This window comes from Tympanuchus pallidicinctus, unplaced genomic scaffold (assembly GCF_026119805.1).
Source record: "Tympanuchus pallidicinctus isolate F22 unplaced genomic scaffold, pur_lepc_1.0 scaffold31, whole genome shotgun sequence".
In the NCBI taxonomy this organism is placed as follows: domain Eukaryota; kingdom Metazoa; phylum Chordata; class Aves; order Galliformes; family Phasianidae; genus Tympanuchus; species Tympanuchus pallidicinctus.
The window spans coordinates 909,006-934,568 of record NW_026294749.1 but is presented as its reverse complement, the minus strand read 5'-3'; positions in this window follow the sequence as shown (position 1 = coordinate 934,568).

The window sequence follows — 25,563 nt, the reverse complement described above, 5'->3', positions numbered from 1 at the left end:
TTGAGTGATCAGTCTCCTTGAGCTTTCAGGCATCTCTTATTAAGGAATCTAACTTAAATTAGCTTTGTTTTGCATGTTTACTTCAGTAAATTGAATTTGTTCTCTTGCTGTTAAAGTGCAAATAAATAGATAAGTAAAAAGAAGGTAGGGATAGTACCAGAAGTTGCCAATCTCAAGAAGCTAAAAAAAAAAAAAAAAAAAAAAATAGCACCTGCTGGGTGAGAACCACATTGTGCTGGTATCATGTCCCAAAGGATGCAGTAAAAAACATTAATGAAACAAAGTGAGCCTAGAAAACCAATGTGAAGAATAGTTACAACAGTGCTCGGGGGATGGAGTAGGTTATTCCAGGTTGTAATTGTTACCATCATGTTATTCAGTTTTACTGGTTGTTTACAGAACATTTTGTAATTTAAAAAGTGTCTGCATTCTACAGGATCATACACATACCACTGCTTAAGAGAATGGAAGCAAGTTTGAAAGAGAAACAAAGCATTTTTAATAACTTTAGTATTAGAAGATTCAAAGCAGCAATCCAATAGTCACATCTCTGTACAGTAGAAGGCACTGTACTCCAATACTTATCATCAGATTTCATGAGAAATAACAATTTGCATCTCTTTGGAGAGATAACACTAGAAATATATGGAATGCTCTATAGTATTCTTCTCTGAAGAGCATAAAGCAGTGAGATATACAAGCTTGAAGAGAAATATTCAGATATAAATTGCAAGATAAATTTATTTTTTCCTCTTACCTTCACTGAATTGCCCCCAGGTGGCCCACATCTGTCTTGAAAAGAAATACAGAAAAGGAGACTAGAAGCCACCGTTGGCCTTTCTAATGCTACATTAATAGTAATATCCATAATCCCAGTGGAATAAGTCCCATCTCCCTTAGGAGCTTTAAAATGGCATACTTTTGCTCATCTCCATGATAGACAAAGCAGAGACCTACTGGAAAATGAACAACAAATTGAATAACCACAGGGATGTCTGAAGACTTTTCATGCAGGAACGCACATATACAACAAAAAACAGAACTCAGTACTGCAGACATAAAATGCAAATGAGAGCATATGAATATATCACAAAACACAGCAGAAGTACTCAAACTACTAAGGAGGTCCAACAACATTTCCCACAAAGAGGTGATGCAGTGTAGCAGGAAGCAACAAAGAGCACTAAAACCATCAGACTGTCAAGCATAGCTTCAAAGCTTCCTCTTGACCATTAAAAAAGAAAGCTGCAAGTCAAGACCTCTCAGGCTATGACTCTGTTCTACCTTCTTCGCTGACAGAAGAGAGAATGCCATTTCTAGAGCACTCTGTTCCAAATACCGGACCCAAATAAAACAATAACTGAAATCTCAGTCCAAAGTAGAATCATAGAATGACTTAGTTTGGAGGAGAACTTAAAAGCCCACTCAGTTCCAACCTCCTGACCTGGGCAGGGCTGCCTCCCACCAGCTCAGGCTGCCCGGTGCCCAAACCCAATCTGGACTTGATGGGACATCCACAGCCTCTCTGGGCAGCCTGTGCTGGTGCCTCACCACTCTCTGAGTGAAAAATTTCTTCCGAACATCTAACCTGAATTTCCTCTCTTTAAGTTTAAAGCCATTCCCACTTATCCTATTACTCTCAGACTGCGTAAAAAGTCTGTTTCTCTCCTGTTTATAAGCTCCCTTCAGGTACTGAAAGGCCACAAAGATGTCTCCCCAGAGACTTCTTTTCTCTAGACTGAACAAGTCCAGCTTGTTGAGAGGTGCTCCAGCCCTCTGATCATATTCGTGGGCCCTCCTCTGGATCCACTCCAACAGCTCTGCATCCTTCCTGTACTGGGGACCCAGTCTTGGACACAGTATCCCAGATGGGACTTCAAGAGGGTAGAGTAAAGGGAGACAATCACCTCCTTCTCCTTGCTGGCCATCCCTCTTCTGGTGCAATCCAGGAATATTGTCGGCCTTCTGGACTGCAGGAACACGCTGCTGGGTAGGCTTTAAACTTTAATTCTTTTGAACTGATAGAAGTCCTCTCCTAAAATGGGAAAACTCAGTCAAGGAGGCAACATGCAACAAGTTTTGGGCTTTGCGAAGTATTATAGAATTTCACACATAAACCAATGCTGTGAAAGTCTCAGTGCTTCTTCCAGCATATACAAATAGCAACTTCTAATCTTAAAATGAGATTTATCATTTTAAGATTAGCTAAGATAGGAATCTTCTATATTTAGATGCTTTAATATCAAAAGACTAATTATTGGACATCTTACAAAATATCTCAGTTTCTTTAAGGAAGAAGTCATAATCTGTTTTCCTCATTGCTGGTTTGCAGAAAACCACTCTAAAAAAATCAGCTTTATGATCCTGAGGCCAGTAGCTAGCCATTGCCATTCGTTCTTCAATTACCTGTGGTTTGATCTTGGGAGCAATCTTAATACAGAATTGGAATGAGTGTGTTTAATGCCTTTTCCCCAAAAACCAACAACAACAACAACAACAAAAAAAAGAACAACCAAAAGTTTCCTTCTCCCTCTGTTCTGTATCTAGCTTCACAATAAAATCTAGCATAGATTTCAACCCAGATCAGAATATTTCATAGGAAAGTGTCCAATTGAAGAAAGGATTTGTTGGGAGAAGATCAGTGCATTACTTTGACTGTAGTTACCAATGTCATGTGGTCTTTACTGAAGCCAGAAAGACTTCTGTTTGAAGGAAGTGGGAGAAAGGGTGGAATAATCATGACACAGAAAGACAGCAAGCCCCTGGATTTGAAATCATTTGATAAAGGATTAATGCAAGTGCTTCATTCTGAGGATTATCTGATGAACATTTGATGTGACTAACGTTTTCAGTAGTAATATTTCAATATTACAGTCCTATGACGAATCAGATTAATGTTATTTCCTTATTAGTTCCAAACACCAATAAGAAGTTTTCATATTGGCTTAATGAATGAGGTACCACAGAAATAGGGATGCTATCCCACCTGCTGCAGTAAGAGATCACTTTCTCCAGTACAACCTCTACTTCCCTGCCTAGTCTTACAGACTCCTCCTGATCCCATCAATGTAGAAGCTATGAAAGCCCTTCCATTCCTTCCTGACTCTACCAAAGTACCATAGATCGCCTTCATCCTGCATTTGCAAACCGCTGCAGGGGGATATAGCTCATTCAGGCATCATTGTGACTGCTCTGGGAGTGATGGAGTGCCACAATCTCAGCATGGTAATGGCTAGGTGTCTTAGGCAGCAACGCAGAACAACTTACAGAAGACTACTTGTATCAACACATCACAATTTTGTTAATGTTGATATAACACACACTCGGATTTGTGCTACATCTGTGGTATTAAACCAAATCGCTCCACTATCATAAAAACTTTGAAAGCTGTTTTATCATTTTATTTAGAATACAAGTGTAGGAGTTTTTTATTTAAATTGACTTTGGATTTGCCTATCCTGCTTCTGACACTGTTACTCTTCATATTTAACTCAAATGCTTACATTTGAAGGCTGGTTACATTCAAGCAAAAAGAAGCAATTCTGTTTAGAAATACCACTAACTGCCTTAGCATCCTCCAGATTGACGGACTAATGTTAGAAACATTACCTGATGAAGTAATTTATTCTGTTCTTGTCCATTTGGCCTTCCTTTCAGATCTGTTGTGATGTACTGGAGGCACACATTAGTGAGCTCAGGCTTCAAAAAGTAAAGCAGTTTCTTTCTATGCTTAGGAAAGCCCAAATCATATAAAAAAAAACTTCTGCTCTTGAGTTTGAACTCAGAGATTCGACCATATGTTGAGTAGTACCTACATGATTCACACTCTGATTAACATGCATTTTCCAGCAATTCTATTCTGTATCTAGAGAACTTATGTACTGACCAAACCTAATAATTACAACAGATCATTACTACCTGTTACTCTTACTGTGCTTGCTTTCTACAGATTGTTTTCTTCTATTAGAACTTCATCCTGGAAAATACTGAGAACAATAATCCTTACATAGAAGAATATTAAAGCAGATGTTCAGCTGATCTGTCATTACCTGCCCTGAGGTTTTAGGCCCCAGAGCACAATGCCACACAGAAAGCAGTCAATCTCCATTATTTATTCAGTGCCAGCAGTCTAAAAACAAATCATTCAGAACACCAATGAAAACAAGACCATATTTTTAAGTTTGCTTGTCAATTCAGTCCTTTCCAAAATAAGTAAACACTTAACAAATTATTTGGTTTTATACTGCTTTGACAGATAACTAAAAGAGGTTCTAAGTCTAGCCTTATCAGATTAATTCCTAAGCTGCACTCAATGAACTCTCTTCTCCCACTAAAAGCAATTAATATTCTAGTCTAGTTTGCTACCCGTAGTTGCAATTCTAAGGATGTTTGCTGAAAAAAAGAAAGGGTTAACAATATTTTGTTTCTTCAAGAAATACATGCTACCAGCAGGAGTCTTCTCAATGGTACAACATGGCTTATGTTAACTGGAAAATTCCTGCTTCAATTAAACAAGAAATAAGAAAGTAATACAGCTAGTTATACAAGTTGCACTCCCAACAAAAATTACTGAATATATGAGAAGTAAGAAGATGACATGTAGAGTGCAGAGATTAGAATGATATTCAGTTAATCCATATTTTCCTTTCATTAAATATAAGCTCCAAATTCTCTTGAATGTGGATCCCAGTAAAGGAACAAAGCAAGTTCAATGAATCTGTTGATAAGACTCTCAAAGCCCACTGCTCCCTCTTGAGTATCAACACATTTAGTAGAGTGGCTAGAGCAATGAAAAATATTCACTGTATATTACACAGAGATAAATATGTTGATAGTAAATTATAGGTTAGACTGATCTGAGTTGTGCAGAATATGCCAGGCTAGAATATGCCAGGCTAGAATATGCCAGCCATAGCTTTATGATAGTATAAAGCTGTTCTGAAATAATATCATTTCTTTAATAATCATTGCTTTTTTAATTGAAACAGCACAAAAATCATAAGGAATCTAGCTACCCTGGATTGCCAGTGATGTATATCCACTTGTTTTTGCCTTTAAAATGGATAATTTCCCATTTAGTGATTAATACAGGTCTACTTCATTTGCTAATACAGTACTGTTAGATTTTAGGGTTTTAGAACTTGGTCTTATTCCGTACTTGAAGGATTTCTTGTTTCTTCTACATATCTAACTTGTTTTCATGAAAAATAAATCAAAAAACAGGAAATTTCAAAGTAACTTGATCTTACTATATATCACAATACAACATGATAGCTTGTCTCTTCAGTGTAGAAAAAGGAAGATTAGATCAGAACTACATTTTTTTTTTTTTAACGTACTTTGTCACAACAGTTGTCATTGTGATTAAGTACAAAAAAGCAAGCATGTACATTTTACATCTTACATTTACTATGTCAGCCTCTTTGTAAGTGTACACTACTTAATATCTGACATGTATTTATCTAATTTGAAAAGAGTAGCTACTGCATTCTAAATAAAATACAAATTCCATACAGAGACAGAATGATTTGGAAAAGGAAAACCAGCAACACCTTGTCAGGGAAGGGAACACGTTTTAAACTTTAGAAGCTAGAAATGTTTGGAAAACAAAGCTATACAACTAGAAATGTGTACTATTGCTGACATAAAGCTGAGAAAAATAGAAGCTGAGAGAACTCAGCAACACTCACATGAACTTATATGGGTGCTACAAAGTAATGGCAATGCAGGTTTTAAAGAGCATTTACTAACAAAGTTCACATGCCTGTCACAGATAGCATATTAGTCAGCACTAAGTCAATTAAAGCAAAGGACACTATTTTAATGTAAAAATCACAGCAAGATAATACAGCAGTTGATGGGCATCACCTTGATTTGCAGATCTGGGACAGCAGTATTTTTCACCTTCATTGCTATCTGCAGTTCCTCCTTTTCCCCCCTCACCATAGAATGACAGAGTCATTAAGGTTGAAAAAGATCTCTTGATTATTTAATCCAGCCATCCACCTTCACCAATATTTCTTACTCAACCTTGTTACTCATTGCCAAACTATACATTTCTTTAACACCTCCAACGGACAGTGAGTCCTTGTCCCTGTGCAGCCTGTTCCAATGCCCCATCACTTTATTGGAGAAGAAAATTTTCCTGCTATCCAACCTGAACCTCCCTTGGTGCAACTTCAGACCATTCCTTCTCAGCCCATAGCTGGATGAGAAGAGGAGGAGGTCTCACCCAGAAGAGGAGACCAACCCCCATATCACCACAACCTCCTTTCAGACAGTTGTAGAGAAATTTGAAGTCTCCCCTGAGCCTCCTCTTCTCCAGACTGATCAATCCCAATTTCCTCAGCTGCTCCTCATAAGACATGCTCCAAATCCTCCACCAGTTTTGTTACTGTTCTCTGAAAACTTCTCAGGGGCTCACTGCCCTCTGTTCAGTGCTCACTAGAACGCAGTACTTGACCTGTGGCCTCACTAGAGCTCAGGATCATCTAGGATCTCCCTGGTCCTGCTGTTCACTATTTTGGATATAAAAATGTGTATAAAGAGGCATTTGGATGACGTATTGGTATTTATAGCCAACATACACATATGTACGTTCTGTCTGGAACAAATAGCCTGTGCACATCTGCTTACAAGACCATAGAAGACCTTAGTAAAACAATGCGTACTTTATATATAATTATATATATATATATATATATATATAATTTTGTAATCATATATGTGTAAATAACTAGCAATAGTCATTGTCTTTCCTTTCAACTGGAACTTTAAAGAGAGAAAACAAAACTTAATGAAACAATGAGAGAAGCTCTCTGGCTCAAAAACTATAAAAACTATAAAAATTAATAAACAAACATGAATAAAAATAATGTGCTGTTAGAAACAATCACTTTCTCATATCAGTTTTTCAGGCATTTAATTTTAGCTTTAAGATATCAGCTTTCCTATCGCTCCTATGGCTAAGAATTACAGTCTCTACCTTGATAAATCTAACCCCTAAATAAGCAAACCAGTTTATGTCTCACAACAGCTTCTCATAGATATGTTGAGTGCCTTTGCCATAGAATATTAATGTTGAAAATAAATACTTGTCTTCCAAAACAGAATCAAAACAAAAATACATGGCAGTTTATCTCCAGGACTGACAAAGTAGCATCCATAGGACACAATTCAAGTATTATCCACCAGGAAACTTCCATTATTGTTATTATTTTATTATTATTTTTACCAGAAGCTATTAAAAAAAAAAACAAAAAAAAAAAAAAACAAAAAAAAAAAAAAACCAAAACAACATAAGTTGTTAAGTATTTTTGCAAATGCAGATCCTATTCCTGCTGTGGTGGTAACATAACCGAAAAGCTTATTCTGACTTTTCTTGGCTCTTCTTCAAACACATATGGAGATACTTCAATAACAGGAAAAAATCTATTGAATAATAACAACTGAAGTCCTCATTTCAGATCTACATGAAATGAAATGTTTAAGCATCAATTAATGTAATAATTTTTAAGCCATTTTTTGAAATAGTTCAGCTGTAAGCCAGAGTCAAAATAGTTAAAAAAAAAAAAAAAAAATAAAATAAAATAAAATAAAATAAAATAAAAAAAAAAAGCACTAAACTATAAAAGTGAAATATTTCTTGTTTTCTTCTATTTGGAGAAAAATGGCTAAAACATAGGCCAGAATTTGACATGAATTAGCAGATAGTACACACTGCCTTCAAAAATAGATATTCAGCTATTTTATTATTTCCTGGGGGAATGTATATGTACGTACATATATCCTGCCTTGTCTTTTAGAATCATTATCAATGACAATTTGATGTGAGTTAACACTGTCAGATCTCAGATAGTATTGCCAGAGTCAACTCAACATTAACATTAAAAATAAGTGAAAGCAACAACCTGTCTTATGATTTTCAATATTCCTGTCTCAAAATCAGATGGAATAATTTTTGCTTTCTATCAAATGTTGATATGAAAGATAAAGAACAGGGAATAGAATTGCGATTTATTCTTCTGATTGCTCTTTAAATATACCAAAGATAAAGCATCAGATTCTACCTCTAGGTACCTACTTCTACTTCTAAGCCTTCCAAACAGTACAGCAGATGTCCAAAATGACAGTCATTCAAACAAACTGAAAATGATAGTGTATGCTTGGACAGAAGTTCAGATGATAAATTCCAGCCACAGCCATCCAAGAGGCCATTTCCCATCATCTGCTCCAGGGTACCCAGATCCCTTTGCTTGGGCTGAGGTGGCTGGGGAAGCAGAGACAAGTCTTGCACTCCCATCTGCACAGCATGGAGGAAGCCTGTGATATAATCAATGGCCTCTCATCCCACCTCAAGTTCTTGGGCTTCTTCCATCTCTCAAAACCAATGTGCTGCAGGTAGGAGAAGCTAGAAAATTATCAGAGCTCTGGAAAGTCTGGAGCAAGAAAAGAGAAATCTCTTCTCTCACGTTTTCTTCTTCACATTTCCTGAAATGGCTGAGAAATCTATTACTCTTTTCACAGAAGAAGATGGGAAGAACACCAAAACCTTTTAATCCCAAATATTTTCTTCCACCTTGACTCACATGAAAGATCATAGGCTCCTACAGCAAATAATGTGACTGGGGAATCCGTTCTAGAAGTGTTTAATGCCTTTTTCCCCGTTTTCCCGCAGGTGAAACGGTCACTTTATTATTTATTTAATCTTAACTGGATAGGGTAAAACCCACATAAAACCTATTATTTTGGATAGTGAACTTTGATTCAAGACAGCCAAAGTTCATTTTATAAAGGGAGATTCCCACTATGAAACAGAACCAAAGACATACTGTATCAGAGATCGTTAATGCAACAAAGCATTTGTGATAGGCAGTGACCTACAGAAGCAATCCAACTTTCATAGTACATTCAGTTGAGGCACACTGTACTACGCCACATAGGAAGCTAACTGGTTTTCCTCAGACAGTTTCATATTGAGTTTTGATTAAAAAGCCTTGTGCATATATACACATACTTAATGATGATTAGATAAAAGTATGGTACTCAGAAATTTACTAACCAATTTCAGTAATTCAGAAGGCAGGAGCAATTTTGTAATGTTACTTGTTATTTATTATGATATAACGGATCAAGACTATCATCTAACCGCTGAATATCATTAAACATTAATTTGTAGCAGCAATACAACATCTGCATCATGGTTTCCTACTGTATGTTTGACTGAGCTTTGGTTAGTCCCAAAGCCTTAGATGAGAGCACTGAGATGTATAACTGGTTATCATTTCTCACATCAAACATTTGGGGGTCTGTGTAAGACAAACAAATTTATCTGAACTATTCTCCATTGCTTTTGTTTGGTTATTAATATCCTTGACCATAAAGAGGAAAAGCTTCTCATATTTGAGGACACACTGTCACCTTTTACACACACAGAAAGTATTGCTATATTGCACAAATCCCTCCATGCCCTTACCATCAACGAAGGCCAGGCCCTGGCAGCTCAAGTGGGAGCAGCTTGCTTTTGTGCTAACCTGCTTTCCTGACACAGATGAGCTGTGCATTCCAAATTTCTCCATCACAAAGAGCTGAGTGCTTCTCTTGCCAAACAAGCTGAGAAGAGGTGTTTGTTTTCGGTTTTTTTTTTTTTTTTTTTTTGTTTTTAATTAACAAAGGACAAAAAAAAAAAAAGACTAAGTGATATGACAGGGTGGTATCAGAACAGTCCTATCTGTTCCTTGTTATTTGCATGGAAAAAAAAAATTGAAGACAAAATTCTTACTCAATACTGCCATTAATTCTTTTGGTTGAAAACTATTTTAGTTTAGAAAGGACCTTTAGATCTTTGAGCTGGAACAGAAAATAAAATTATTAGCTGTTCTGTCTTATAGGAATGAAATGTTTAATTCAAACAAAAGGCTACTTAATGACATTCTCATTTGTAAAGAAAGGAGACATACTTGGTTTTGTCTGAAGGATAACTGTTCTGCTTAACTGCTCCTTCAAAATGTCAAAGTTACACTGAGGTGGGGAAAAAAAACAGCAACAAACAAGAACTCTGTGTGCTCCTTGAGCCCAGCTTGCTCATTGAAAGGGACAGTGGAATAGTATTGCTCCTTCAATTTCTTACAATAGTAAGCAGAAAGATGCTCAATTCAGGGGTCTGCCCTCGGAAACACTGGTTTCTAGATTAAGTGTTTACACAGACCATTCTCTCTCATACACTATATGATATAATCTAAGCATCACGTTAAATACCTTATCCTTTATGTCCACATCTACATCCTGCAAACATCACAATCTGAGAGACTAAGAAGCACACAGCTGGCTCAAATGTAGGATAGAAGTTCCTTCATCATTAAGAATATTTTTCCCTTGCAATTGTATTTGGTGTTTTTTGGATGTCACAGGCTGTACTCTGGCACTCACGGCACTCCTCACTGACACTGCATCGCAGACAGGGAGATTCTGAAGTCTTCCTGTGGTGAAATACATGCTCAGAAGCAAACAGCACAACTCATGGCAGCTCAGCAATGCCTGTATTTTTGACCTCAGGGAAAGACTTGCACAGAGCCAGTAAGACACTGGAGAGATTTGGTATGATCCTTATTCTGGCTGCAGCTGGTTCAGAATTGATTTTCTTCAGTGTCTGGTATAATGCTATGTTTTGTCTTTAGGAGAGAAACAATACTGATAACAAGCTGATATTTCAGTTGTTGCTGAGCAGTGCTGCACAGAGGCATTTCAGCTTCCCATACTGCATGGTACCAAACTGCTGCAAGGTTAAACAACAACAATCCTACCTAATGGCACAGAAGTTTTACAAAGTTTTAAGTTTCTGTAGTTCACTCCTCTCCAGAATCTGAGTATCATGTCCTCAATCTTGGGCCAAATTGAGGACATTATACTCAGATCTCTAGACATACATGGATTCTTTGAGAGGTCTCACACTGCCTGCTGGCTGCTTGTATCACCTACCAGCTGACCTCAGAGCACAGCATTTCCTCTTTGCTGTTAAGCATGTTCTCTACCTTCTCAGTTTTGATAATATGAGAAAACATAGGTAAAAAAGAATTGGGAAAGCTGTGGAGGAGGACTACTCTGCATCCCCCTCCTCCACAAACTGCATCATGCCTTCAATTCATGTCTTTTTCCACAGTTTACTAGTTTGGATTTCGTTGTTTGTTTTACTGAGGTTGCTTCCCTAATAATTATTCTGGATAAACATTTAATTCTAGTACCCCCAAACCTGGAAATGTTTCTGATATAGATATTATATATAGATATTATATATATAGATATATATAGGGTGATATTATCATTTTACCATATTTTCTGGTATGCTTCAATTGTCACAATTTAGGTGTTAAAATAAGCCACATTTTTGAAAATGTATAATCTGAATTATTTGACATAAACACAGTTCCATTGCTGTTTGTATTGGGATTAAGATTAAAGTTCAAGATACTGTATATTTATCTTGATACAACCTCTTTTGCTCTCTCCAAAGACATATCCTCCTCAAGAACCTGATTCAAGTTAAAAGAGTTGGTTCAGTAGGGCTGGAAGACCTCACAGGTCGACACAACCTACAAACAGGATAATTACTTAGCTCTATTTACCAGCAAAAAATATGCATCTGCTTCAAATCCCCTCCATCCAACATTTTCATTCCTTTTCTCCAAAATAATCCATTCCATGTTAGGGAGCAGAGGAGCTATTTCACATGTAAATATAAACATACAAACATTTTGAGAAAGGAATAGCTTATGTTAAAAATATTCCCTCATGCAGAAGAAAATTAAATGGAGATTTTAAAGACCTGGAGCATTAGCATTTGCTTTTCAGTAGAAAGGCAAACATGCTGCATTTCTGACAGCTAAAAATACAAAGTTTTTACTGTCCAGTCAGTGATGTACATATTGTTTCCAAAAATTGTAGTTCATGTTCTGAGTTTTGTTACTAGATTTACTTGATTTGTGCATGAGTAAACTCTATACTACAGCACCATGAACATCCCACAGTTTCATCATACCTGAAGTTATACGTGCTGTAAGTTAACACTGGACAGTGTAGCACAGTATTTGTTCTACACCACTGCATTCAAGACATTCTGAATGGATTACTGTGATACTTCATAGATATTATATCCCTGAAGCATCAGTTGGTGATCTAAAGAAAAAATTGCAATCCTGACGAATTATGTGAAGCTAAGGCATTTAACAGCTACCTGATGCCTCTTACAGAGAGAGTTATGAATTCTGTAACCAGAACTGATTTGTGGGACAGGCAGGACCAACAGAGCCCATTTCAAATGTGGGCAATGCTGTACAGTAGAAGCCCACTTCACCATAGAATTCTAAACAAGCTGGCTCAGTCACATAGGTACACAACAGAGAAAAGCTTATAGGCAGCTTTCTGACTCTTTTAAAGGAATGTACAATACACCACACTGAATTAAATTTGTAGGACTGTTGTATTACGGTCTTTGGTTTAACCAGAAAAAAAACGAGTGTGTCACGCCTTCTAAATTTGTATTAAATAAATTTGTTACACTGGGTTGACTGTAGCCATATATTTTAAAATGATTGGAAGTTAGAAACCTTATAGGAAAGTTCAAGCAGAAAAGATTCCCTTGGGCTCTAGTACTAAGCAAAAATGCATAGCTATACCTTATAAGCATCTTTGTCATTGATTTGTTTTCAGTCAAGGATCTGTATGTTTTTCTCACCTGATAGAGCAGTGTGGGCCATGTAAAGAGGATGAACATTGCATGCCAGCTCATATGATGCAAAGTTTTTACATGTTGGATAACTCACTTTTGCCCAAAGTCGATTATCATAATCTCACCAGGTTTGGTTAATATATTGGACCACCTCCTACACTGAAAATCAGGCCAGAGTAATCCCAACCCATAGGTAACAAGAAGCAATAAGATTTTTTCTTGGAGAGCAGAAATCAGAAGACGATTTTTAATTTAAAAACAAACTCTGAAACTGCAGACAGAATTCTGGGTGATTGTATGCTCCCCATCTGCCCCGAGCTCCATGGCCAAATTTGACTACACTGCAAAAATATAGGCTAATATGCGATAAAACGTGTTTGTATGTCAGACTGTCCAAATGGTCCTCAAATGAATTATAAAGAATAGCTCCACTACCCCGATGAAGCTAAAAACATGTTGAATTTAATCACAAACATCAGGAATGAAAAATGTGGGTTCACACACCATATGACACTACTCACATTTTTCCCCTGCAAATTATAGCACAGCTTAGCAAAGGAGGCTGACAGACATTTTCAGTGTCCACCCTCCCCCCCTAAAAAAAAACCAAAAAAACATAAAAGCAAAACAACAAAGTGACCAAGACACTGTATTAAAGAAAGAGTTATCGTTGATAACTGCTCACTTTTTTTTCCCCACCTACCCAAATAGAGCAGCTTCTCAGCTCTAATTTATTCCACTTTTCATATACACACTAAAGAGACAGAGGGATTTCCTGGTTAGGGCACAGCAGTGGAAACATTGTTTATCGAAGCCAAAAATCCACCAACTACTTCCACGAAAATACAGCTTTATTCCAGTATCTCCTCACAAGTAAAAATACACTGCCTTCTGCTCCAATACCTTACAAACTAACACTAAGGTAATGTCTGAGAACAGACGATATAATTACAGAACATCCTGAGCTAAGCCTGCAGCCACAGGAAGTTTCCATTAGCAACCACAGAAGCACTTTTTGTTAGCCTCACAATTTCTTTTCTTAAAGACTTCAATTTAATGCTTCCTTTTATATTTGCATTTTAACAGCACTATTTCCTTTTCCTCAAGTACAGCATTTCTGCTAATTCTCTCAAGATCATTCTTGCTCCATTCTTAGCTTTTCCCTGCTTCTCAAAAACTGTGTTTCAGCCCTTAACCCTACCAAGATGTCTTTGGCAAAAAACCACCTTTATTCGTGATCACTCCATGTAGTTAAAAAAAAAAAAAACACAACAATTTCAATTTTACGGCAAATATTTATCAAACCTTGTATTGGAATATTTTTTTTTTCTACTAATTCACTGCATTTATTTTCTACATCACATAAGCATTTGCTAAACACTCATTTTGACTGATGTTGAGAAACATCTTTAGAGGTAGAACTTGAGATGGCCTTGAATTTCTCAAAAAAAAAAAATTCTTTTAGATGCTTTCTTCTACTCCCAGAACAGTCCTGTCCTCTGTAAATATAGTAAAAATCAGCTAAAAGTATAGAAAAAATAATAAAAATTGGAGGTTAGATAAGCATCTCAAATGATGTCTAAATGAAGGAGATGTTGGGAGGGAGCAGGAAAAATAATCCAGTCCTGCAAAATCATTACTGTTTCTAAAAGTGTTGTTATTATGCAGGAATAAGAGGGGCATTTTCTTCCTTCATTTATACATACATACATAATTTATTTAAATAAGAAAATAGTACTTAGATTGCTACTCTAAGAATAGGCTCCTAAAATTAGGAACCCATTTTTCTTCAGTGATCATACCAAGACCACAAATCACACAACTGAGATATGTGCATTTTTTGCTTCATTACTTGTTCTCACTCCACATTTTAAGGCTTACCTACAATCAAAAAGTATTTGTTCCAGGTTCTCTTTCTAGTCAGACAGACCAGGTTGAACCCTTCTAAGCCTTCTGGAAGCTAGTGGATGCAGTGGAAGTGCATGACTTTTTTTCCCCGTTGTAAGCTCTCATTACATAGCTCAAAATCTCTGTCAATTCAAGCAAGAAGTTCTCCGTGGAAGTCCTTGGCGCTCTTCTCAAGTAACAAATCTAAACAGAAGTGAGAAGAAGATGTGAAACTGTAAGACAGAAGCATGTAGGAAGAGTTCAGCTTTATCTGACAGGTTACAGGCTGTTCCAGTGACTGAATGTCTTGCAGAGTTTTTTCCCATTTCACAGACAATCAAATGGGAATGGGGATATAACAAAACAATAAGAAAAAACAAAGGCTGAGCCTTCAAACACAACTGTTTTTGCAACATATATCGGTAGTCTATGCTTCTTGCTTCTGGCATAAGTAGTGCTACAGAATACAATCCTGGACCATGAGTGCTCAGCATCCATCCTCCAGCAAGTGAAGCTAACGGGTGAAAAAGAAAGCAGTAGCTCTCTGCTGGTCTTCCTCCACAGCCAAAGAGAAATTCAGCCAAATTGCAAAGAGCAACAAAGCACAGAAGCTGGGGAAAGAGGTTTTGATGTTTGATGTCCTTCACCCTTCATCTATGGCCAAATGTGTTGCCAGCCACTAAGCAATCTGCCTGAGTAGCTTTACAGTCTGTTATTCATGGCTGGGAGATCTTCCTCAGAGTAAAGACAAAGAAGAAATTCTCAACAACATTCAAGAAATGATGTAATGATAACAAATTAAGATACAACTTAATTTAACCTTACCAGGCACACAGATATTTGAAAAATTCAAAAAGTTTTCTTTGCAAGTCTTTTTTTTTCTTCTCATATTCTTGGCAGAGACTGCAAATATTTTCTTAGTTTCTCTAGGTTTAGAAAGAATTATTTCATATACAGAAATACCACCATGAGAGGGGGGAGGTTAAGAAAAAAAACACTGAACAACATTGTTACTTGGAACATAAGAACTTCAGTACCTTAAGATTAGCTCTTTATATGATCCAAATGAAGATAGGAACTGTTATTTGACTATATTTTTTGGTCTCACACAACACTGATGCTGAAAAGTGCATCACCTATATTTGATGAATCATTCTGAAAAGAAAATTTCTCCTTGAAATGAGACATACATTCATTTCTTTTATCACCTTATAGCACAACACAAGCTGCCCTATGCTTTTAGTTTCTGATTTCCAATTAACTTCTAAAGTTCTATTTGCAAACCATGAAAACTTAGCAACACTAATTGAAAAAAATCAGCCTTTAAAGAGTGCAACCCACAAAAGAGTTTTCAGCACAGAGCATAGAAGTATCTCCCCTAGCAGAGCAGCAGAGCCCATGCTGCTAAGTTTGATATACAACTGCTAGCACTAAGGTTCAAGCATCTAAAGTGTCCCAGATGATTCATCCACAGAGCTATTCAGAGTTACCAGGAAAAATGATCCACTAAGATCTCCCCAGAGCCCAGTCGCGTGGATTTTAGTAACACACACCCGTAGGAAAAAAACACTCAATAACTAAGTCCTGTCTGTTCTAAGATACCTCTTTTTTTTTTTTCTTTTTTTTTTTTTCTTTTTTTTTTTTTTTTTTTTTTTTTTTTTTCCTAAAAGGAAAAAGTTTCTAACCCACTCAGAGCAGAAAAATTGGTGGCATCTTTCCTTCATTTGGTATTTCAGTGAGAGACGGCGGAAGACCCACTTTCAGAGCTTAACTCTGCCTTACAGCCAAGTAAGAGATGAATCATTTGGGAAGGGAAGTCAGAAAAGAAAGATCACACTCTCCAAAATTTCAAATCAAGGAGTGGTCTTCAAAGGGTAGTGAACCAGTGTACTGCTCTTGCAGCTATAACTGTTCAGGCATTTGTTATTAAAATTTATCTTAGCACTCTGCTTTGCCATATTCACTTCATGCCATATCTGAAGGGCATTCTTAAGTGAGAAAACAGATACTACAGATATCCTTATGGACAGCTTAGAAGTCTGTAAGAATAACATAATAGCTGTTGTTTTACATGCATATTTGGCAGCAAGCTTAATTCAAAAATAACAGCCTTTATAGCAGCTAAATTAAACTTGTCAGTTTAATTTAGGATAGAAATATGCCAAGAACCAACACTGTGTCCTACAGGTAGGCAAAGGGCACAGAGAGGTTTCCATAGCAGAAAGACTGGACTACCCTGTTAGCCAATGTTGATAGCTAGCTAAGTAAGCAAACTGCCAATTCTTGCAGCCTGTCATGACAAGCATTCTGGCAGGATTGAAGCAGATATGAACCCAGAGTCAGGTTACCACCAAAGTGGTATCTCTGCCCAGACCATGCTACTCCTCAGACATTGGCTGAACATGTGTCAACATTAGCTATGCTAAGGCCTTGCAGCAAGTCACATCAGATCACTGATACAACAATAAGCCACATTCTTTGAGGGAGAAAACATCAAAAATACAGGGGATGGCAGCTGACTGCTCCCTGCACAACAACACTGCTGAAACACGGGCTGAGGAGAAGATGAAGAAGGCATGCCAATCTTTCAACAGCAGAGATTTTGATCTGCTTTAGTCAAATGTTAACTTGCACTCTTATTGCAGCAGGGAAGAATGCAGAAACAGTTTTCAAGATTAAATATATCAATGAACTTCACCTCAATTCCCTATTATTTCCAACAGTTTTTTTTCTTTCTATGAGCTCTCTACTTAATAACTGAGTAAGATAGTGTCTTTCAGTACTCAGAACTAATCAGGAATAAGAGGTTATCAGTTCACTTTCAAAAGGATTAAACTGGTTTCCTATTGTGAATCTGAAAAAAAATTGAATAGTATTCCTTTTGCTATAAATTACTCAACAGAAATCACAGAAAACCACCCTACAGACTGGCTACTGCATTTGCCAGCTTTCATAAAACATTCTCTTCATAGCATACCCTAGTGGCAAAGCACAGAGTCTAGTTTCTTGCCTTTGTACAGCACAGGGCTTGGTTTACAAGCAGGGTTCCTAGGCTGCACAATGATGGAGGTCACACCGTAATTTACTCATAGTAAATCTTGGCCTTTGTAAAAACACTAGTGATTTGACTTTGAAATATTGAACTCTCACCTGTACTGCTAAAAAAAATCCGGAAGGGCAATATTTTACACAATTTAACCTTAATTCAACTTATTTTCATAATTGAATAAGGCATGTTCTTAAAAGCAGTAGATCTCTCACAACTCAAAGCACCTGAGACACAAAGTTAGGCAGAATCGGTGTACTCTAAAGAAAGGCAGAGTTATGCTCCATATTTTGTTTATCAGTACACCAATTTTACAAATACCTGCTCTTCCAATTTCCTCCACTTCCAATTTCCCTTCCATTGTGTAACTACAGTGATCCTGTGGGAGTTATTAGTGAATTTGCTGGGGAACCACCAGCAGGACCACTGGGGATCTTCTCCATTAAGTGATCTGGAGATCGTAAGGGCATTTCTTACACTGATTCAGAATGACATTCTGTTGTTTGATGAAACTGAGGAATTTTTCAGAGAAATTCAGTTGGTTTTTTTGTTGGTTTTTTGTTTGTTTGTTTTTGTTTTTTTGTTTTTTAAGAGGTGTATTGGCCTTAAACTGAAAATCAAATCTTAAAAACCAAAAAGATGCAGTTTTAGAAAAAGATTGAGTACACAATTGAACCTATTATCTAAACAAACAAACAAAAAAACAACTTGATGAACACAAGGACAGTATTTGGCTTTCTAGAGTTTAGTTTCAAACAATAATCTAGTAAACACAACTTTCAGAAGCACATTTTACTGTAGACATTTTAGTGACTTTCTGCAATAAGGAGATGTACATTTGTTACCAGTTGACTGGTTTCTTGTTTGCTTATAATAGTTTTTTTTTGTTTATTTGTTTTTGACCACAGTAACAAATATATTAAAAACATCACTGAAATATCAAAAACATCACTCACCTGAATTTTATTACCAGCTTGCTCTTGCTACTTCATCTCCATATCCTTTCACCGTATCAGAATGCAGAGAAAAAACTAAGTCCAGAAGAGTTGTTAGTGTTCTATTAACTTAAATGGAGGGAATCACTTTCATTCAAGTAAAATAGATGATGCAAAAATAACCCACTTATCTGCAGACAGTTTAAGTCATTTTAAAAAGTAATAATAAGCCTCATTACTTTCCTACTTGACCTCAAATGCTGTAAATGGTGGTGATTATTTTTTAAAGGGTGTTAAATACTAAGTAGGTTCCAGAAATATTATGGCACTTTTAAACTTCCTCATCTTATTTATAGTTGCCTTGCAATTCAAACCTGTGCTTCTCTGTGTAAAAGTGCAGAGCAGGAAAATATAGGAGTTGTGTTCACAGTTTTAAACAAAGGGCAAAGAGGGAATGAGCTGCAGGCTTGTCTGCACCTGTAGGTACCTTATATGCAGAATTACATTCTTCCAGACCAATGGGAACTCTGAGTCACTGCTGATAGCTAAATGGATTGGGTCTGCTTTTGTGGTTGTTTTTTGTTTGTTTGTTTTTAAACTGTGTTTGAACTCAGCCAGTTTTCACAGGCCCTCTCAGCTGCACACTACTTTCCCCCCAACAATTTTCTTTGGGCAAAAAAGAAATGGTGCTCTCAAGCCTGGCATTAAACCTATATTTGAAAACTCAGCACTCGTATGTGGCTGTAACTGAAGGAATGTTGAGTGCCTTCTATTCCCCATGTGTTCAAGAGGCATTGTTAGTGCTCAGGAACTTTTAGGATCCAGTCCTGCAAAGAGAAAGTCTATAAAACTCACAATAAAACTTCTGTTCTTCCAGGACATCTCAATCTTCAGCATGACCTGTTGGATTAACCACCTCAGTTAATCACCTCACTGCTTCACTTTTTCTCTCTATCCAAAAGCAATCCTCAGAGCTGACTTAGGCACCAAATACCTAATGAACAAGAAAAAGTCTTTATATGTCAGCTGGCATAACCCCCCAAAAAACTAATGATATATAGAAAATCAAATAAAGTAACTAGAAATGGGATGAGAGATCTGAAATACCTCACTTCTCAAACAGGCCTGTCTAGGTAAGAGACAGCATTTTTATCCTTACAATCATCACAAAACATTTATAGACTGAATGAAGAGATGAGACTGAGATTTATATAAGCATCAAAGATAAAACTTCCTTTTCCCTTGAAATTACTTCTGTCCTTATGGCTTTGATGAATCATCTTACATTTGTAAAATATCTGTTGTTTAGTTTTGTTTACAGGACCAATGCCTTTCTACATGCTAGATTTTTAATATATCCACAGCATTAGTAAGATCCATTATCAGGTAGGTATTAATAGAGCTAGATTTACTGCTAAACCATAGAAATATAATGTCAGATACCAGGCGCTGCAATTTAGTAAAAATCACCCTTTGAAAGTCCTTTTTTCAAAGTAAAAAGTAGCAGCTGCATCTTTGATATTAGCAAGGTATAGAATCACATACTGTGCTATTAAAATAAATGTACTGCTGAGAAGGTATGATTAGTATTTCACAAATTCAAAATAAGGATTATATTGGCTAAGCTGTTTCACTTGTTATCCACAAAAATATAAACTGAGACTTGAAAAATAAAAAGGTGTTTTGTTTGTTGGTTTTTTTTTTTTTTTTTTTTTTTTTTTTTTTTTTTCCTATTGTTCAGTCTTCTGGTGAGAAATGTAAATGACAAATGCCTTTTCATATCTCACCGGTTTCTGGATATTTTGTAGATTTATTGTTTACTTTCTCATCAAGTTGAGAAATGTTATCAAGTCCACCTGGAATCAGTGTTTTTCCACAGTGCAGAGAGAAAGGAAGAGAAAAATGTTTGCAGACTTCTACTCTGGCTAAGCAAGTTACAACATATGTACAGAAAAGATCATAGATGTTCCTTCTGCAACCATTTCTTAACTTGTGGAGATATTTGTATGCTGGGGTCATAATGCTTCTGAGGTCCACTTGGGTTTTTCAGTGGAAGATATTCCCACATTGAGCTTTTCTTGTTTTCTTCTCCATTATAATTGGGGAGTACAGAAGCACTGTCCCCCACCCAGCCCAATCACTAGAAATCCCAAAATAAGTCACTAGACTTGTTTCACCAGAGACATCATAGCTATAGCTACCTCCCAAGCAGCACACACACAACTCCTTGAAGCTGCCTTTATTTTAACAATTCACAGGTTGAAAAAGGCAGTGGTAAATCTAGATGTATCTTGAGTAACAAAGGAGCCAGGAGAGGCTGCTTCAGAATAGCATTTGGTGGGGTATGTCTTGCTGATATACCCCCGTTATAGATCAGATTACATTTCCAAACATACTGGAAATGGAACTGAAATCCCCTATTTTGCATAAATTCACCGCAATGTGAGCAATCAGCTTGGTGATAGTCTTACAGCAGTAAGAGACCCTCCAAAAAGAAAGGATATCTACAGCTATGCATTCAGTTGTTTCATCCTAGTATTACATATTAGCAGCAGTTGCTACACACATGCACCTACTCTTTCTTCTTCAAAATGTTGCAGTTTTCCTCTCAAAGTTGACCAGGCAGCAGCCATCTCAAGAAGGTTCAAAACCAAATACAGCTGCAGAGAGGAATTCTGCTTTTTTCTTCTTTTCTGACACAGGAAAAAAACCAAACACCTATATGCTTCTCACAGGCCAGAAAATCACGTTTGGCTCAAATTGTCCATTTCTAAGCCCATGGATCATATAAAGACAGGTTGTATAGAGTTTTCTTTTTAAAATTTCACCCCTCAGCTAGCTCTACCTGATTTCCATTATTTTTAGCAGGAAACAGGTATAAAAATTTAAAGATGAAGCATTTCCCTATAACAGTGATCTAAAATTAAGGTCATTAAAATTTGCTAAACTTTAATGTAGAAAAAGGCCAGTGGTTAACTACACTCTCATAAATTTCTTCTAATTCAAGTTTTATATCATCATAAAGCTGTGCCTTCCTAAATCTCACATTTATATTTTAATTACTGTTTCAGTGAAAAAAAGCCATGAAAAGCCAACTATTCTTTAGCAAGAAATACTATATTAACATTCTGAATGTCAATTTTTATTTTTTATACATGGTTAACCTGAATCAAAAGCATCTGTGAAAAAGGATCTACACATAACAAAGTCTTAAGTTTTAGACACTGATATTAGAAAATGTTTGACTTCTAGTTTAGTTATTGTCAATTTACGGGCTAAATGACTGCAGAGATTATCCATAATTGAAATTGCGTCTCATGCTACTGGGAGTGCAAATATATATATATTTTTTTCTTGCATTTCCAGAGATTTTGGATCTTCCTATTGCTTCTGAAATTTGACAGAACCTCAAGAGGGCAGACCAGAATCTCATAAATCAGCTAACTCACTCTTCTCTGAAAAGTTAGCTTCACTGCATTTGCATTCCTTCTGTCAGCCAATATCTTTTCCAGCCTAGAGAGGCAGCAATATAATCAGTAGTCCACTTAATCCTAAATTGACATGTTGGGTGCTGCACACCCCTTTCTTTACACATCTGGGCAAAACACCAAACAAACAGATGCATTAATTACCCTGAGCACAAGGATTCTGCCAAGTAAGCTCTGCTGGTCAAACATGGGAAAAGAGCAAGGCATAAAAATAGGGATAAAAAGAAACACACTGTACTAACAATGATTGTGTTTGTTTTAAAGTGGGCTGAAGCCTCTTTCATCCACCTCCAACATAAGCCCCTTTTTTCATGGTTTATGAAATCTTGCTCGTTTTTACCAGTCATGTATCAGTATTGCACCTGCATGCAAGAAAGATATGTAAAAACAACAACAAGAAGCTTGATTTCCCCCTGAATTCATTTGTACTGAAAGATCTTGGAGACTTAACATAGAAAAACATTTATAACACTCAGATTAGACATCAACCTTGAGGCACAATCTAGCTTTCCTATTTAGCATAAGGAGAAGGGAAGAGAAAGATGGAAGAGGTTCTAAAGTGGATGCTCACTTTCTATTTCCACACAAAAGCCTGTCACAACAATTTTGGAAGCTGAAAAAACTAAACTTGCCTTTTAAACGACTCTTCTGAGCACATCATGTTCTCAAACAGGGTAATCAAAAGAAAGCTTTTACAGCATCTGAAATGCTTGTTCCTGTTCCCTATTCACACAGATCAAGGACAGTAATAGGGTAACTACTAACTCCCTGGAAATATACAGCCCAAATAAGGCTTGAAAATGAGTAAGAAGATCGTAGAGTAAAAATAAATAAATAAAAACAATTTTAGAAAACGAGTTTTAAAAAAGGAGCCCTTTTCTTATCCTTGCTCTGTTCCTTCATTTGCTGAAATCTACTGAAGAGGGCTCTTCACCTTTGTTGAACATATATTTTGAGAGTTACTTTTTTCCCTTGATCCTCCTTAGCAAATGCACTGCCAAAGTGGGACCTAAAGTTGATGTACTTCAACACCCTTCACTTGGGTGCTTCCTCCATTTTTCCAGAAAGTATTGTAATTTCACCCACATCAGATTTTCCTTGGGCATCAAGGTGACTCTTCCAGCCCCTACACTGCTGCGAGCTTCTGCCTTGAAGATCTTTGTCTTACATAGACAAAAGGTGCCCATGCTGCAAATGGGCCAGTGTGAACCCTAAGGCAATATCCACACTGCTAAGTCAACAGCATCTTTCTGCTTCTCTCCTTATGCTACCACCCCAGGAGATTCTGGACATAAATCACTGCCCAAATCCTGCTCACTTCTTACTGCCAAGGGGGAGATTATGGCAACATGAATGGGTTTCAGTTCCTTTTAGGTACAAAAGATAATACAGGGACAAGACTACTTCCTCAGCTCCAGCAGCAATTTCTGTTGCTTTAATGTGATCATAAAACTACAGCCTAAAGTTCTTAATATTTGTGTGTAAGATCTATCCAGTCAAGGGAGAGGAAGAGGACGTTGACGAGGCCTTCTACAGACAGCAAAAAGTAATCTCACTATCACAGGCACTTGTTCTCATGAGGGACATTAACCACTCTGGTATTTGCTGAAGAAGCAATTCCACAAGGCACGAGGAGGCCAGTAGGGTCTTGCAGTTCATGAAAGAAAACTTCCAGTAGCAGGTGGTGGAAGAGTCAAAAAGGAGAGAGGTGGGATCTTGTTCTTACAAAGGAAGGACTGGTTGTGAATGTGAAAGTTGAGGCAGTCTTGGATGCAGCGAACACGATACAGTGGAATTCAGGATCCTACATGGAAGAAGACAATGCAGTAAGTAGGATCTTATTTAAAATTCACCTGGACACTTTCCTATGCAGCCTACTGCAGGAAAACTGCTTTAGCAGGGTGTTGGACTAGATGACCTTCAAAGGTTCTTTTCAATCTCTACAATTCTGCAATGAGTGTCCATAACTCAGAAATGCCTAGATGGTTATAAGTAACATGATCCACAGCAGGATTTCCTGTGCAGTGATGTCCACACCGTTTAAGATAATGGCTGACTGACACATAGATTAAGAAAGACAATGTGAAATTCAGTCCTATCTTAAAAAAAACTTCAAATCTACCTTGAAAATTTCCAATATTCAGCGTGCTAAAGTAGGTGTGCACACAGCTTCATCTCTGGGGCAAAGGAAGTCATTTCCACATGCATCTAATCTGGGGCTAGAACTGCTGCTAGATAAGAGTAATTCAATCCTCAAGACCTAGTTTTGCAAACATGATTTCTGATTTTCTGCGTTGCAGATTGTAAGTATCAGAAGGGAAAACTTTAGAAAGACCGTTGTGTAGCACACTCATAGCTTTTGTTTGTAAGCATGAATCACAACTGAAACTGCACATAAGATGTTTTGCTATAATTTTACACTAGTATCAATAAAAACCAGTGCCATTAGCAACAAAGTGCAAAAAACACCCAACAACCCAGCAAATAAACCAAGTAATAAAAAGCCACCAAAATTGATAGAAAGGTTCCTTTCATTACTTAAATATGGCCCTCTAGCTTTTATGAGATCAAACCTCTTCACACAATTATGGCCTTGATTAAAAGCACGCATGAGTCTTTTTTTTTTTTTTTTTAAACACTTTACCCTGATATTGGAAATGCAATTTCAGTACATCACAAAAGGGGAGCTTTCATTTCTGTATTACAACAAGCTACTTCAAACCCAGCATACGCCAAAAAACAAGCATTCAGTGAAAGGATGAAATATGGAAAACAAAAAGGAAGCTACAATTATTGATGTTCTTAGCATGAGATTTGCAAGCAATTCCCCAAAGCCACCCCCAAAGCCCCTAGAGAATGCTGAACAGTTCTTAATGCCTTCCTGCTGAGGGCAAGCATTTGTCCCATCTGCATGATGTATTAGTCCTGTGTCAGCTAATAACTATTTGTTTCATCTAGAAATTAAATAGCTTCTGTTGCAATCACTGGGAAATGTTCCAGAAAACAAAATATAAGTTTTCAAAGGAGTAAGGGAGGTGGAAGGGAAGAAATGGAAAACCAGAGTAATTCAGACAAAACTTCCCACCCAAATAATAAGAGTTGAGGTTAGACTGGCAAAATGAAAATGAAAAGACAAGGCAAAGCAGGGGGAACAGGCTGGAATAACGGAAGAACACTCTGTATGTAAGTAATGAAGAAAACAACAGCTTTATAAATGCAAGAGGATCACATCTAGGGCTTAAAGCATGCTGACCACTTCAGAGCACCTGCAGGTTAGTAAAAACAGGCCTCAACTCTGAAAGCATTCTTATGGAGAATAATTACAGTCTGTAGACTAGGAACCAAATGGACTTCCTTGTATCAGCAGTCAAGACTTATGCCCTAGGGACTACTCTTCCCCCTTTTCATTCTGTGTCTGCTTCTCTTCAGGATAAGCCATTGCCCCAACCCTGTGCTGGTGAGTGGGGGCAGAGAACAGTACAC